At 37.2% G+C, this 16,703-nt stretch overlaps 1 pseudogene; it reads right to left on the bottom strand.

Annotated features, from left to right (window-relative positions):
- Window positions 1–767: 767 nt before the first annotated feature.
- LOC122326913 overlaps window positions 768–16,703 on the bottom strand; it is a 160,401-nt pseudogene continuing 144,465 nt past the window's right edge.

The raw sequence follows: 16,703 nt of genomic DNA, 5'->3' as shown, positions 1-16,703 counted from the left end.
ATGCTGTGTGAAATTTCAATGTGCCTTTAGTGAATCGCCATCTACTGGACGGTGCAGTGCAAATGAAGGAAACGACAACCTTTCCACTTGATCGAAATGCATAGAAAATATCAATTAGATATATGCTCTAGTCATACCCAGATATTCTCCATTTTTAATAACAACGACTAACAAACAGTTAAAAGGTAGCCACTTAGCAACTAAAAGATAGTTTACAGTAGGTGTAATGATGTCAAAATTATTTTTATATATATTTTTAACCATCTTTGATTTGATAGTTTTATCAGCAGGATGGGATAAGACATAATAAACCACAAAGCATCACTGAATGAAGTCAAATGCATACTTACTAAAGTCTGTGTTGTTGTTTTCCCTCCAAAATGATGTCACTTCCTGGAACATGACATCATTTAGGAACTGGCTTTTAAAGGGATTGTTCAAAATACTAACAAGATGGTAAAAGTGATAACATGGTATATTCTAATAATTAAAAAAATTGAATACCAGTTAAAACAATATCTGTTTTGACTTTTTGTCTAAAAACAAGCAAAATAATCTTATTTAAAAACAGAAAACAAAATTATTTTGCTTATTTCAAATAAATACTTGCTTAATTTTGACTTGTTTTTTTTCTGCTTGTCTTGAAAAACCTTCTAGATATTTTGGCTGGAAACAAGACAAAAATTCTTGGCTTGAAAAACATTTTTTTGCAGTGCAAACGGGGAAAAAAATCTTTAATACGGATGACAGATTTAACAGAGACAAAGGTCAAACAATCAAATGTGTTTATTAGAATGATAAAATCTCCATGTTGATTTACGTCTGAAAATAAGTGTGTGCTGTCAAATAAGTCGTGTGTGTTCATGTGTGAAACTGGGTGTGGATGTGTGTACTTCTATACATGTGAGATTATTTAAAAACCAACAAACGAACGAAACAAATTTCACTGGATACCACCCCTGGACTTCTATACACAGGGACATTACATCATCGCCAGCGGAGGGGTGGAAATCAGGATTTGAGCTATGTACAGAGCAGCTGAGTCTACGTAAACAACTCAACGTAACACTGATTCAGTCTTACACGAAGGCAAATCTGTGTCGCCATATACACTTTCGTACAAAATGCCAGCTATCAAGAGGTCAAGAATCCCGCTTCAACATTTGCGAAGTCTGTGACAACCAATAAACGCGATCATTTGTGGAACAAAAAAAGCAATGAAACATTGTGGAAAAAGTCAAACGCACATTGTTGACCTTGACTATTGTACAATATTGTGCTTGTTGGAGCATGATCGGAGAGAAAGACATTAAGTTATGACAGCGAGTGCTTATGGGAAAAATCATTTGAATACATTCACAGCACATTCAACACTTTGCTTTGACAATAATAGACCAGAATTAACACAGATGACGCTGTGTGAAAAAGTCAATGTCACTCAACATCATAAAACACACCAGAGATCATTCGAACAAAAGGAAAATATTGCGAATTGCAAATTCGTGAACATTTAAAGCCATTTTAATTTACAACAAGGGACATCTTGCTAGAAAGAAAATTAGCTTCAGGCACTGAATTTTCAAGTGAATGTGTGGACACTTGTATCTTTTTATTGAAGGCAGTTTGTGTGTTCTTTTTTTTTTTGGAGGTTTGAAAGAAATAATCAACTGGGAACTAGACCTATCCTACTATAAATACGAGCAGGCAAAACACGCTTCTACAGTACTAGCATGTTGCTATGCGATACTAGCTTTTCTCTTTCAGGAGAAAACAGTCCCTGTTTTATCATCCACCAGGCAAGAAACTAAACTTTGCTTAGAATTTGCTTAGATTGCTTAGAAAAGTAAAAGCACACCTCAATAAGCTGCTCGATTTGAGGTATCAACAGCACAAATAGCGTGCGACAAGTCACACTTTGAAGAAACACTTGTTTTGGCATCTTCGTAGCTTTTTAGCAAACTTAGCGATTCGGTTTTCTGTTGGCAAACACTTATGAATATGGATATGGCACAGTTTCTTTTGAAGATTGTGAATTTGAACACTTGAAAACTTTGAGATGTTTGCTGAAAGTATATGGTATCTTCCTGACATGCTTATTTCTTTACATAGGGTTAGCATATTAACTTATAGCGCATTTGCTGCTTCCTGCATTTGATTACTTTCTTTAGTGTCCTTGACCTACAGGTAAGCGGCTATATCCTTGCATTTCCTGCCTACCGGGATCTATTTCCTGTGCTCTGGATCCTATTTCCTGCCCGGTGTATCTTGAATGCTGAAGAGAGGAGACCTAAAGACATACACGCAGTAATTTAAACTCATAAACACACACGGGCACACACACAGTGCAATCAACCATGACTCTCCTTTCAGCTGGATTTATGAGCTAATCAATGTTCAACCGACCGTTGCACACAACTGCAGGAGTGTGTGTTTTCTGAGAGCATCAGCAATGGCTTGAGCGTGCTCTCTAGGATAGAGGAGTATGCTTAAGTGATGCGTGCAGCACGTGCTTTTAATAAGACACATCTTGCAGGTGCATGAGAACCATTATTAAATGCATTCCTGTGTACTCAAGTGCGTGTGGCAACTCATCTAATCAGACATCTGCTTTCAATATCTCACAGCCTGATGCTATTAGACATTTAATAACAAAGCTTGCCTATGTGGAGATGGACACTTGTCTGCAGGTCAAACAGAAAGAGAAAGCCGTGAGAAAGAGGCTCTTTTCCGAACCCTAGAGACACAACTTTTAAGGCAGAATCCAAACCAAAATGAACTTTGACTTTTCTGAAACAATCTTTTTTAATTCCACTAGTCTGCCGATAACGTTTAATAAGAAAAAATCATTACTTGATTTTAAAAAAGATGGAAATATTTTCTGTCTGTTACCTTTCCAAACTGTTGCATGCCATTAAGTTTATAGTTTATTCATAAAATTATTTTATAAATATTCAAACATTTCAAGATCAGATTTCCAGGGAATGTATGAATTGAAAAAAAAAGTATATTCTAATTGCAATGTAAAATCTGCCAAATTCCTAAATGCAAACTTCATCTGACATCTTAAATAAAACTGCTTTAGAAAGACAGCTCACTGGGGTTTGGAACAGAGCCAGAGAGTGTTTCTCTGTACATTTGATTATAATATGTTTAGATAATTAACCTTTTAGTTTTCTGATATAAGCGCACGATGATTTAAAGACACATGACTGAAATTTGCAATCTGCGAACGCTGTTGTTGATGAAGAACTTTCAAAACAAAAGCAAATAAATACAAAAAGAAGGGATTATGATGGATATGACAAGCAAAACGATTGGTTACTTCACAGACAAATACACATCCAATAACATAACTGGCTTCAAGTCACATGACATCTCTTGACTTTTCAGTCTGTTTAGTTCTCGCATTGTGATTTCTTTTCTCTGGGTTTCCATTCTCGTTTGTTCTCCTTTAGAGTCCAGGAGAAACAAAAGGTCACACGGCATCTTTAGGAAGAAGCGTTCAAAGGTCCCCAAGACAGAGTATGTCTTTCTCTGTCTTTGTGTCTTTTTAGAAAACAGCAGGTATTTTTACCTCAGTTCTCTGTTCCATGTTACATTGTACATATTGAGTAAAAAAATTCACTGTACAAAAAATGAAGAAACAAAACAAAAAGACAAAAAAGACTTGGAATCCAGCGTGTTCAGAAGTTCTCAGAGAGTCTTGTTTCTCTGATAAAACTCACAGAGCTACACAGAACACAGAAATTCACATGGTTGAGGCCATGAAACTCATCCAAACAAAGTTTTCTCTCTCTGTCTCTCTCTCTTGTAAAGTCTGACTTCAAGGCTGAGGTAATACTGAGGTAAAGGCCTCAGCTCACTCGATAGAGAACAAAGTCATAAAACACAAAAGGTTTCCAAGCATACAACAGAAAAACCTTATGTTTTATATTCGTACATTTTGGTCAAAATAACGCATCAATAGGCGTACTGGGAATCTTGCAAATAGAACCATGAGACGGGGCCCCGCCCACATGTAGTGATGTCACACACAAGCGTAATGGAAAAGTGCCACGGATGGAGACAGACAGTGTTGATATTTTGGCTAATATGGCACTTTCTGTAATTATATGCTGAAATAGTTTCAGTTCATCTTTCTATGAATCAGGGGTTTACTACTTAAATCTTAAGCTAAGACCATCTATTCAGGAGCATTTGGATTTTGGCTTGACTGAGCTGGTCTTGATCATTAATAGAAAATATGCTCATGGGCTTGGACTTTCTTGTAGGCCTCAAGTACTGCAAAACTGCTACGTATGTTATGGAGAACACATACATTTTAATGGGCTACTAAAAGTTAGAACCAATCAATAATCACTGTCACGTGAAAGGGAGAGAAAACGATTCCATAGAACAAGTTCATTCCAAATCTTTTCTTTCGACCAGTTAGCCTGTCCAAATTTGCTCCTATAGCATTTACACTGATGTAAATGGGCTGTCCTGTACGCTGGTAATAACAGCACTTTGTTTAGTGTTTGATATCGACCAGAAACAACAACCACTGTTAACCACTGAGTCATTACTCCAAGAAACTGTTGGGTTCTTCCTCTTATTAGGAGTTAGGAACTGTTCCAAAAGAAATGCTGTCTTTAGATCAAACGAACAAATCTGCTGAAAGGGTAACCTGACAAAGACAGTCAAGATCTGAACAGATTTAGCGATAGATAGTCTTCAAGATGTCTTTCCTCCATCTGATAAAGGCGCAATAAAGATTGGTGAGCAATACTCATAGTCAGTCAGCAAGAATGAGAGCTACAGCGAAAAGCATATCTCTGTCTACATATCTGTATGATTGTGGGTGATAGAGAGAAGAAAAAGGCAGCTCTTCTCGTAGTCATCGAGGTCCAGTTTTGGCTTTTCCTCATGCAAGCAGTTCCAGACAAATGAGGAAAAGGATGACAAGCAGGTGACGAAAGAAACAGAGAGAGAGACACAGAGAGTTTCTGTGATTGGCCAGGTTGCGCTCCGCGGTCCACATGAGGTTTCAGCCGCTCACGTTTCTACAATATCCCACTTCTCGCATCTTGATTCCTCTCTGTTCACTGGCCTGTGGGTGTCCGATCGCTCCCTCCCTTCCCGAGCAGGTGACTGAAGTCCGCCAGGTCAATGAGCCCCCGGGACCCGTGGAGCACGGAGCGGGTTAGTCCTGCAGGATGCTGCGAGGCTGGGGTGTAGTGGTGGCCCGCTGGAGGTATGCCGTGGCTGCTGAATATGTAGCCTTCATGGGTCCAGCGAAGAGGCTCTCCGCTGTACTCTATCTGGGTGCTGGGTGCTGACACCACTCTCCGCCGATCGGGCGAGTCTTGGGAGTCATGGGGTAGTTGTATTCACCTGCCGACTTGCGAAGAAGAGTGCCTGGGCGTATTCCCTGATCCCTGTACTTGGAGAGAGAAACGTAGCGTTGGCGGTCGATACCAGTTTCAATGGCTTCCTCATGGCGTCGACCGGATCCTTGCAGAAGCTTAGAGCTGAGAAACAAGGTGGATGGTGGAGGTGGACACTGGGTTCCCACCGAGCTCAAGAAGGTCTGGCTTTGGTCCCAACTGGATCCAGAATCAGACAGGCGTAGCCCGCGTTTCTGCTGCAGAGGAGTTTGCTCGGGTGTGGGAAGCAGACCTGGATCCAAGTCGCCCGCTTTAACCCAACCATTTGGCATTACGAAGAGCGTCTCTCCCTGTGAGCGTGGCCGGTCCGTGCCGCTGTGCCGGGAAACGCTCATCACGGAGCCGCTCCTGCTTTGTCCCATCATGCACCGTTCCTTCTCACTCTTCCGCTGAGTACTGGACGAAGGGGTGTTGCTGTGCTTGAACGGTGGCGGTGTTTTTGACCCATGATCCAGCACACTGCCAGGCCTGAGAGCGCTGCCCCGGTGGAGAATGCGGAGACTGCAGCGACAACCAGCAGGTTCAAAGTAACAAGACTTTCTGGTTCATCCATAAAACTCTCACGTAACAGTCCTGCAAGAAAGAGAGCAGAATAGGTTACAATCCAAAACAACAAGGAATTTGGGGCCAGTTGTACTAACAGCTTGCATCAGTGCAAACTTTCTTTTGGTCATAAAAAACTACTGTCAGAATTTACTAAAGCTGCACAGTGAAGAATTAGCACTGAAAGAGTTTACCTTACAGACGAAAAATTTATGGGAGGAGAGTATTGAAATGAATCACATAAAGCAATTTACTAACATTAATCAATTCACTAATGTTAATGGTATTTGTGCCACTATTTAACACCCCAAAAAAGCATGTCTTAAACCATTTTGTGCTTGAAATGGCTGCAATTATTGGCTCGTGGTAGAAGGGACAAGATTTTTTTAACATATTAATTTATTTGGAATGCCAGAACACCAAATTACCTAAACATATAATTTGCCAAGCCATGTTTTTTATTTGCTTCAGGAAATAAAAATGACTTGAACGCTTTATTTATACGACACCAGGTCTATGAAAACATCTTGCAACCCTTCATTTTTTGGTCGTACTGTGGCTTCTTTATTTCTTTATTCTTTATTTGTGACTACTTTGGTATATGTGTTAGTTGATATGTAAATTAGATGTTGCATCTGTGTTTTATTTCATTCACGTGGTGTTAGTAAATCACCCACAGAAATTTCAATGCCCAGCTGTTTTGGAATTGTGCTCTTGTGCTAATTTGCAGTGTTTAGTAAAACTGCCCCTTGAATTGGGGCCTACTAAAAAACTACTGACACAATTAAGTTCAAGAGGACTAATCATTTAAAAACTGAATGGCTTATAAAAGCATCAAAGAAGCTCCTCATGACTTATGAAGTGGTGTGCAATTGATCTATTGAGTTTCTGCAAATTACAGCTCCAGCAATCGATCAGAAAACAAGAGGCTGTTGACTACAGTCGCCCCTAATTCAGTGAACTTAATACAGTGTTTTCAGTAGACTAAGGCTGTGGCTTTCCATGACCTTCGGAACCTTGCCCTTTTAAAATGTCCTGCCTTAAGTACCATAAACATGCATACGCCACTGTAAATCACTGACCTTGAGCAACCTGTGCAATTGAGATTCATACTGGAAATGTGAGTAGATGTAAGAACTAAATGTGTCTAAAGAGATCATTTGATAAATTCAAAGAACGCAGCGGTTTTTGAAGTTGATGACTCATGCTTTTCATACTCTGCTTTCTAATCGTTTCTCTTGGAATTGGCGTTTGTGTAATCCTGGCCTTTCTCTTTCTTTCTTTTAACAGCATTTCTTGTACTCTTTCTTCTGCTGTTCCCTGTGAGATGTCCTTGGTTTTAACCTCAATTCTCTCAGTCTACTTCTTTTCCTCTATTATCTCCTCTCTTGGCTTTCTTCTCGCTGACTATCTCTCCTCTAGCAGTGCCGTTTATGTGTGGGCTGTTAGCTGTCTCAGAAATGAGAAGCTGTCAGACTCTGCGTCTACTTCAGTATCCAAACTAGTAAATGTCTTGACAGTGAGAGGACTTTTAAAGAATAGTTCACCCAAATAGGAAAATTCTGTCATCATTTACTTACCCACATGTCAGTCCAAATGATTTTCCTTCTACTGTAGGCCACAAAAGGAGACAAACCGGTTTGGAATGATATGAAAGGGAGTAAATGATAATTTATTGGTGAACTGTTCACTATTTGGTCACTCATTCTTTCAGTTTATATATGAATATTGTGTGCAGGCCTTCAAAGAATACTATGGTACTGCAGAATATGGCAATACCAAAAGCAATAGTATACAAAACTGAGCATACACTCGTTGACAAAGCACATTTCTATTCCCCAACATGTATATACAATCACACTGACACAAAGATATACACACAAACCCTAATTTTATGATCTCTTCTTGCATGCTCTCTCATTCCCTTTCTGTTTTCTGCCATTAAAACTGTTGTAGTCTCAGCTGGGAATCACAGCTCTCATTGCATTTGTTCATTGTAACAGCAGGAGTCTGCTGCACATAACACACTTAACAACTGAACCCTTTCCTTAATATTTAATTTCTTCTGAACATTCCTAAAGACTAAAATACTGCTACAAGATTGCTTAAAAAGTGTGTGTGTGTGTGTGTGTGTGTGTGTCCTCAGGAGTGCACCAATCATTTCAAGAGATTATCTTTGTATTATTTGCATTTGTAGCATATTTTCAGCTGAGAGCTTTGCCAAAACAGGAATGAATTATTTATTTGATTTTTGATCAAATAAATACAGCCTTGGTGAGCATAAGGGACCTCTTTCAACTGTATAGAAAGCAATTAGTAAAATGTCATCTGAACATTAACATGTCTATACGGCTTTTAATGTATTTTAATGTACAGTACTTGCCTGCTTCTTTCAAACTTCAGCAGCATCAAACAGAGTGATTTCAAACAAACTCTGAACAAACTCGTTTTCTGCTTCTCTTTGTTCTGATCTTTTTGGAATTCGGTTTTCACTCGTCTTAGGCTCTTTAAAATATGTCTGAACTTCTGAGTGATGGATGGAGTGGCGAGGCCAGAAGAAGACGGGCGTTTGATGTGAGACGAGAGGACGGCTGACCGGCAGACTGGAGCTGTTTCAGCAGGAGTGCTGAGTTTAATGAGCCTGTGACTCTGCTTCATATATCCCAAAACCAAATCATATTAGACTGGCCAGACGGCGGCCATTTTACAGATGCATTTCTATGGGCTCATTATATTATGAATGTGCCTAAATTTCTTTTCAAGGATCTCTTTAATTAGTTCCCATTTGCCTCTTGACGTTGGGGTTAATTTTGTTCTCCATGTTAATTCCGTCCCTCCCTTTCCTCTGTCTGTAAATACATCCTTCAGTCTCCAGCTTTATGTGGAAACACACTCTCACTGTACAGGTTTTTCTTAGGTATAGAAATCTCTCTGGCTATATTACCTCAACCTTTTTTACCATAACATTGTGACAAGAGTGATGCACGTATAACAGCAAACATGAGTGTGTTGGGTATTGTGCATGACCACAGTCGATTCTCTTTGATAATTCAATATAGCCTTTACTTGTTTATGTCCTTTATATAAAAAGTATACTAACAGAAGCTGATTTAAAATATTAACAAATACCATAATAGTATACTGTATAAATAATATTAAACAGCTTTAAGCAGCTGGACCACTACACCAATTTAGTTCTATTAACTATTATTATATATTACTATATATTAAACATGTTAAAACCTAAAATAGATTTTAATGGTGTGTGACAACTTACCCCAAGCAGTTTAACAACATACTTTTCTGCCGGTGGTTCTAAACCGGGGTTCGGGCCACACAAACGTATTTTTCATTAAAATAATATATTATTAAGCTAAGTGAGCAAGCTGTTGACCGCAGTTATGTTTGTTCAGCACATATCAAACCCAATGTACTCTCAAAATTCATTTGTGTCTCCTAAAAACTTCAGGAAGTCTTACAAAGAGGCCATCATTTTTTCTTGAATCAAACTGTGTCAAGATTAGCAATACAAAAAAAAAAAGACACCCGTATTCAGCTGCTGTCCTCCATTTTTATCCTGAAACTATCCGCAGAAACAGATTCCTTGAAAGTACACACTTACTAAGCCATTGAACTTTAATCTATTTCATTCTGTGCGCTTTCGCTCTTTCTTCTGTGTGACTCAGCTGAATCTATACGGCCGCGGTGATATATAGCCTCTTCTTACCGAGTATCTGTGGCAGTCTGTTATGTCAAGAACTCCTCGAGATGAGACTTGAGAACCCCACTGCTGTTCCACATTCTGCTAAATGTGAACTTCGGAACAAATGTAAGCGCTTGGAGCCATGAAAACTGGAGAGATCGACAGAGAGTGTTTCATATGCTGCCAGTTTTGCAAAAATGCCATTAAGAGCGGAAAGCGAATCTAAGCTTCTCATTGTTAGAAAATATAAACCATCTTTTGTCTTTTTAACAATGTATACACCGTCGCTAACTCGCACCCGTGCACCTCGTACTTTAAAGAAATCAATTAATTTCTTAAAAGAAAAGACTGAAGGCTCTGTTTTTCTCACATTATCTTCCTCCATCTCTCCAGATGCAACCTGTAACTTTCTCGTGACTTTGAATGCTTGAGCAAAACTTTCTAACCGGACCAGACTGAGTCTTTTCTGTATTGTTGGAGAGTTCTCTAGAGAATTCTCTCGAGGAAGGAGAGGCGCGCTGAAGGCAGAGCGGGAAGCTAAAGGTCACATCCCAAACAGGTTCACACACTCACCGTCGCAGTCTCCGAGATGTGAGGTGTTTCCATATTCAACATCCTGCACGAAGGTAATCTGCAAAACAAGAGAAAACGGATTTGAACATTAACCGCAAATTTACCGATTAGATTCACGACACACATTCTATGCAAGTATGAGAATGCATGCACTTCTAGTTATGCAAACTCAATTTCATGCATCGTTGCATTTAGAAATGTGTCCAACACGATCCAAAACAGACTGGCTTTTTTATTTTCAGGCCAATGGCTGTTATGACAGAAATTTTAGTTAAACTGTCATGTTTACCAAGCAACGTGAATAATAATAAAGCTGATTTAAAGGTGCACACTACATATTTTTATATTACAGTGCTTTTTTTTTTTTTTTAGGAATATGCAAATATGCTTTGAATTTAAAATTTAATTTTTAAATTTAATTTTAAAATTAAATTATAATTTATATGTTTTTTTATTTTATTTTATTTATTTATTTATTTTTTTAACTGATTTTTTATCAGTTTAAAGAGATTATGGGTATGTTCATTTCAAAGTAGTAACATCAAAAAAAGTTAGATGAACTAAAAGGTTTCAGAAAAAATATGTATTTATGTTTTTTAAGGTTTAATAATAAATCTAATATTTACAGTTATTTGGGTTAGAACATCAGCATCGGCTCAAGCAATGGCAGGAGTGTGGGGGCAGGACTACATGTTTAATTGGCCAATGGCAGATGAGCAGAGTGTTTTAAAAACTGGTGTAAAAACCTTGTGGTACAAACATTGCACACCTTTGATTGAGTAAAAAACCTTTAGTTGAGGCTTAGAGGCATGTGATGGCAAGCATTTATATTTGTGTAAAATATGTTTCTAACCTGGTGCCGGGCCTCAGGAGTGAGCAGGTACTTCCTCTGGTCCAGCCGCAGTATGGATCTCTGGATGCAATGCAGTTCCTACACAAACACGCACACACACACACACACGCAATGTTTTTCAATGTTATTACAGAGGACAATACTGACCTCTATAACGAATACAGGGAACAAAACTGGAGAACAGAAATTATGATTTATAGAGACAGACATGACTCAGACATTCAGCTGCAGTCTTGTATTTTCTCATATATGTCCCTTCAGGCATTCAAGGTCACTTCTTTAAAACATAAAATTCTAAACATAAAATTATATATATATATACATATAGCGATTAATTACAAAGTAAATGTGTGTTTTTGTAGTTTACTTTGAATATATATATATATATACACACACACATACATTATAGTTTTAAAATATTTACATGTATTTACATAATTATATGCATATAATTTATATGATAAATTATTACATTTAATATATCAACATATTTTTTTCTGAAATATACACATGCATTATGCATTGTATAAATAATAAATATGCACAGTACACAAACATATATTATGTAAACAAAAACTTATTTTTTCATAATTAATTGTTAGACAGCACTAATATATATATATATATATATATATATATATATATATATATATATATATATATATATATATATATATATATATTTCCATATGATTTTACTGCTTATAAAAAAATATATCTATTTAAAAAGGGGCAGATTTACATTCCAAGCAGCAAAAAATATATTTAACTGATATTTTTAAATAGTCTCACCATTTCCCAATTATAATTTAGCATTTAAATGTATATATTTAATATATAAATGTATATATTTAGTATATATTTAAAACAATGCATTTATATTAAGTATTGTGTTCTTTGTTTAACGTCTATGTGAGCAACTTTTTTTGAAGTTGCAAGTAAAAAAGAAAATACTTCGGTCTTCAAATTTTCATGTTAAATTCAATGTGTTACTTGTGGTTTCTTTGTAATTATTAGCAAAAATTTCTAGCAAAAGTTTCTAATTCTTTTTTCCATTGTAGCAGATTCTAAGCAAACAAGCAAATCCTACACATTGTTTCCATGCGTTTACCACCCATGGCAACACGGGCTGCTGGGGCAAGAGTCATTTGAGCGGCACATGGTAGTGCAGACGTACAAAGTGGATTGGAGAGACTTGAATTGGTGCAGATGGTACTGTGCTGTGTCTTGCAAGACGAGAGAGAAAGTCAGACTCAATCAAAGCCTCTTCCATTAATCACGGCTGAATTACACCAGAACTTTACTGCTTCACAGGAAGAGACCGTTCCAAATGTGCCGTATGGGAGACGGGCCAGAAGAAACGTGTGTGTGTGTGTGTGTGTCTGAAGGAAATTGTAAAAGCTGGGTCACAGTAATTTCAAAGCCGCTGATGAAGCAGTGTGCGTTTGGGTGGCACAATTTACTTTAAGATGGAAAACGAGAGCGTGTGTGAATGAGGGGGGTGTTTAATCAGTGTTTGTGTGTGTGTGTGTTCTTACTTCATGCATCTGGAGTGCAGTTGGCAGCGTGCGACAGGCACTCGCACCACGCAGGAGTGGAAGGCCAGCAGGAGTGTGTGACTGGGTTTGTCCAGGGTCAGAGAGAGAGGCTGCCTCGCCTGCACAGAGTCATCTCTCCGCACCTACACACACACACACTGAAGTCATCAATACGATCCCTCGTGCACTTTTACAACCAAACATTTCCTAGGACACGGATACACACGCTCATTAAAACCCGACAACTTCACATCAGCGTCTCCGTGAGTCATGAACATTAACATGCAGTGTGACCACCCGCGCTCAGCAGGGGCGGAGACATTCTAACTCATTTCTCATGCGAGAAGGTTAGCCAATCACCACAGAGCGTGTTTATCTATAGAACGTGCAGTGAATGTGATTTACATAGTTTTAAAGGTACAGTAGAAAAATAGTCTGAGACATAACCTAACAAGATCTTCCAAAAGACCGATAGGATGAAAAGTGAAAGTGTTTATTATGAATTAAAACAATATTCCCAAGAAAAGGAAGCAGAAATTAAATAATAAATTATTCACCCTTTTGTAATTGTGATATTGTGATAAAGTTAACCAATATGATTCCAACATAAAAATGTACAAAATGGTATATAGTTAAGTAATTCAGATTTTGAAAATTGTTACTATTTTGTATATAACTTTGCTAGATTATATTTAGATGTGTGTTATGAATGAATGAATCTTAAAAGTAAACAGTAAATAGTCATTTATGCTCACATACATTTGTCGAAAAATACAGTAAAACTGTAATAATGTAAAACATTATTATAATTTACAGTAAAATAACTCTATATTTGAAAAATGTAATTTATTCAAAGCATCATTGCTCCAGTCTTCAGTGATCCTTCAGAAATAATTCTAATTGTTAGATTCGCTGCTAAAAAAATGTAGTTATGATTTGATCATTATCAGTGTTGATAATGTTTGGTAATCAAAACAGCATTTATTTGAAACTGAATTTTTGCTAAACAATGTAAATGTCTTTGCTGTCGCTTTAATTCAATTTAAGGTATACTTACTGAATAAAAGTAAAACTGCCTAAAAAATGGATGAATTAAAAATAAATAGATAAATAAATAATTTAATTAGCTGCAGACTTGATTTCTCCAGAATGCACTACCTATTCAATTTCTGAAAATTCCACTTCCTAATTTGACATCAACTTTATGTGGGTGTGGCCAACTTTCCAACTTGTGAACGATTTCTTAAATTTCGTCCAGCCTTGTTCTCAATCCAATTTCCTCACTCTTTTTTTCTCTTCGGTAATCTTCTTTTCTCTTTCTGTCTTTGGCTATAAAAAAGTGGCAAACAGCCCAAAAGATACACACTAAAAAGATTCAGTCAGACTTGGTCTGTTTCCAGCACACATTAACTGTCAAGCTGCTAATAAAGCATTAAAGTACTGCAACATCTCTGATTAAATGACAACGTCGGTGTCTCAGAAAACCCTCCCAACAGTAGCTCTACAGATATCAGACGTGTAATCTAAACACTGATAAATAGCTGGAAGACAATTGAGACATATTACAGGAAGTTGTGTGAGAGTTTTGGATGGCATCCAGAGAACACCTGAGGCAGGACAGAAGGTCAAGCAGACACAGTGATCTCTTTGTTTCAGGTGTGTGTGTGTGTGTGTGTGTGTGTGTGCGTGTTTCTCAGTGAGCGCTGCGTCCTGCTGAGAACCTTATCTCAACCACCACACAACTCGCCTTCATCTCCCAGCATGCATCTCTCTGAACCTTACTGTTCTTCCTCCAGACAGGTATTGCCTTTCATCTTCAAAAACCCAGCCATGTTTTCATCCATCTGAGCGCCACACGCACACACACACACACACACACACACACACACAAAATAATCAGAAACCCTGTTGAATAGTTTTTCCTCCTTTTGCTTTTGAGGGCATTTTCAGATGCGCTGTTTATTGTTTGTTTGTGGATAAAAAGCATGGATTTATTTCTCCAGTTGCATTTGATACTGAATATCTTTTACTCTTTGACAGTGCAGTTTTTAATCCTGGGCTAAACGTCACAACAGTAAACAACTGTGGGAAACTGCTTGATAAAAAAATGATTTTGGGAATAAATTGAAGTCGGGAAACAGATGAAAGGAAAACCAAACTTGATCTCCGCTCCTGAGTTTCAAAGATATACTTTGTGTCCGAATCCAGCAACAAGTTGCCTTATCTAGAAGGCAGGAAGTCATCAAGACATGTCCAATGTAACAATGTAACATTTGGTCTAATAAGATGCTTTCATCTTTTTCGAGGCAGCACAGATATATCTCTTTTGTGTTGTCATATTCTTAATTAAGGCAATTGTTTTGCCTTACAATTTTTCCGAAAAGTAATTTTAAATATGCAAATGAGGCAGCAAATGAGGCAATGTCTAATTAAATATGCACCAATTTGCATATAATTCCACGACTGAAATATGAACAATGGATAAAGCAAGGTTCAAAATTCATTTTGTTAAGATATCAGAATGAAAGGTTTTTGCAGTATATTTCCTTTTATCGCTCACACCAAAACACTATTAACAATTAGGAAAAAAAAAATCACTCTATTCGTGGCCCTGGACCACAAAACCAGTCATATGTGTAATTTTTTCAAAACTGAGATTTAGAAATCATCTGAAAGCTGAATAAATAATATTTCCATTGATGTATGTTTAGTTGTGATATAGGACAATATAGGACAATATGCAAGTATTTGAAAATCTGGAATCATAAGGTCCAGAAAATTCTAAATATTGAGGAAATGGCCTTTACATTTGTGCAGTAAAGTTTGAAGTTCTTAGCAATGAGAATTACTGATCAAAAACTAAGTTTTGATATATTTATAGTACAAAATATCTTCATGGAACATGATTTTTTACTTAACGTCCTAATGGTTTTTGGTCTAAAAAAATAATCAATATTTTTGACCAATACAATGTATTTTTGGCTATTGCTACAAATATACCTGTGCTACCTTAGGCTGGTTGGTGACCCAGAGTCACATTCAACATTAACAGCATTTTTAAATTGTCATTGAGTTCATCATGACATCATTGTTTTCTATAGTTATTAACGGAAGTGAATCAACACTGAACTGACATCAGCTGAAGAATGACACTATACTTCCTTTTTTCTTTTACCTCTTTGAATCATTTGAAACAATCTGATATGTAATATGTAAATAATGGTGACTATTTGATGTAATATTTATCAGGCAAACAATAAAATAACAAACCTGCTACGGTAACCCCCGGAATAGATAAAAACTGTAAGGTTTGGAGAAAATGCTCATATGAAGGTTTAGGGAAAAAAGCCTGCGTATTGTTTGTGACTCATTTCTATACATACAAATTGATGTAAATGTATATTTTGGATGTTTACTTTCCACTTTTCTGACAGAAGCTGCAACATACACCATAACCTCAAAACTGACCAGTGTCTAAAAAAACAATGGTCTTGCTTCTAAAACGAAATCCCTTCACCTTTCTGGGTTGTAGCCCTCCAGCTCTTCCAGAAAGGTATTGGTGTTGGAGTAAGGGTTCTCCGGGCTAGGTGTGATCAGGAACTTGAGAACGGTTCCTCTGGTGGATCCGAGGAACACCACTGTCCGATTGCGATGTGGGCCTGCCTCAGTGTCCACCACCATAGTGTTCAACTGGTACCTTAAGAGTGAGGGGAAAAGAGCAATATGCAAACCATTACAGAAGCTTATTGCTTTTATAAAACAGTTACAACATCAATATGATGAAAGACAATAAAAAAGACATTTTCAGCCAAGATTATATTTCATCATGCTAAATGTAAGCTGTTTACAGTAGACAAATAAAATAGTGCTTTAAAATCAGCACAAAACTGCATTTGCCAGCCATTTTGCAAGCATAATGTGATATATTTCCAAGAGAAACAGAATATTGAATAAGAAAAAACAATGTAACGCTGTATTATTTTCCCCAACCACGTGGCCTATTTACAATTCTTAGTCATTTTCAGAGGTAAATCAAGTTATTACAATTTGAATAAACTTTGCAAAGA

This window comes from Puntigrus tetrazona, chromosome 2 (assembly GCF_018831695.1).
Source record: "Puntigrus tetrazona isolate hp1 chromosome 2, ASM1883169v1, whole genome shotgun sequence".
Classification (NCBI taxonomy): domain Eukaryota; kingdom Metazoa; phylum Chordata; class Actinopteri; order Cypriniformes; family Cyprinidae; genus Puntigrus; species Puntigrus tetrazona.
The sequence above is the reverse complement of the archived record's forward strand: the minus strand, read 5'-3'. Positions and strand labels throughout refer to the sequence as shown.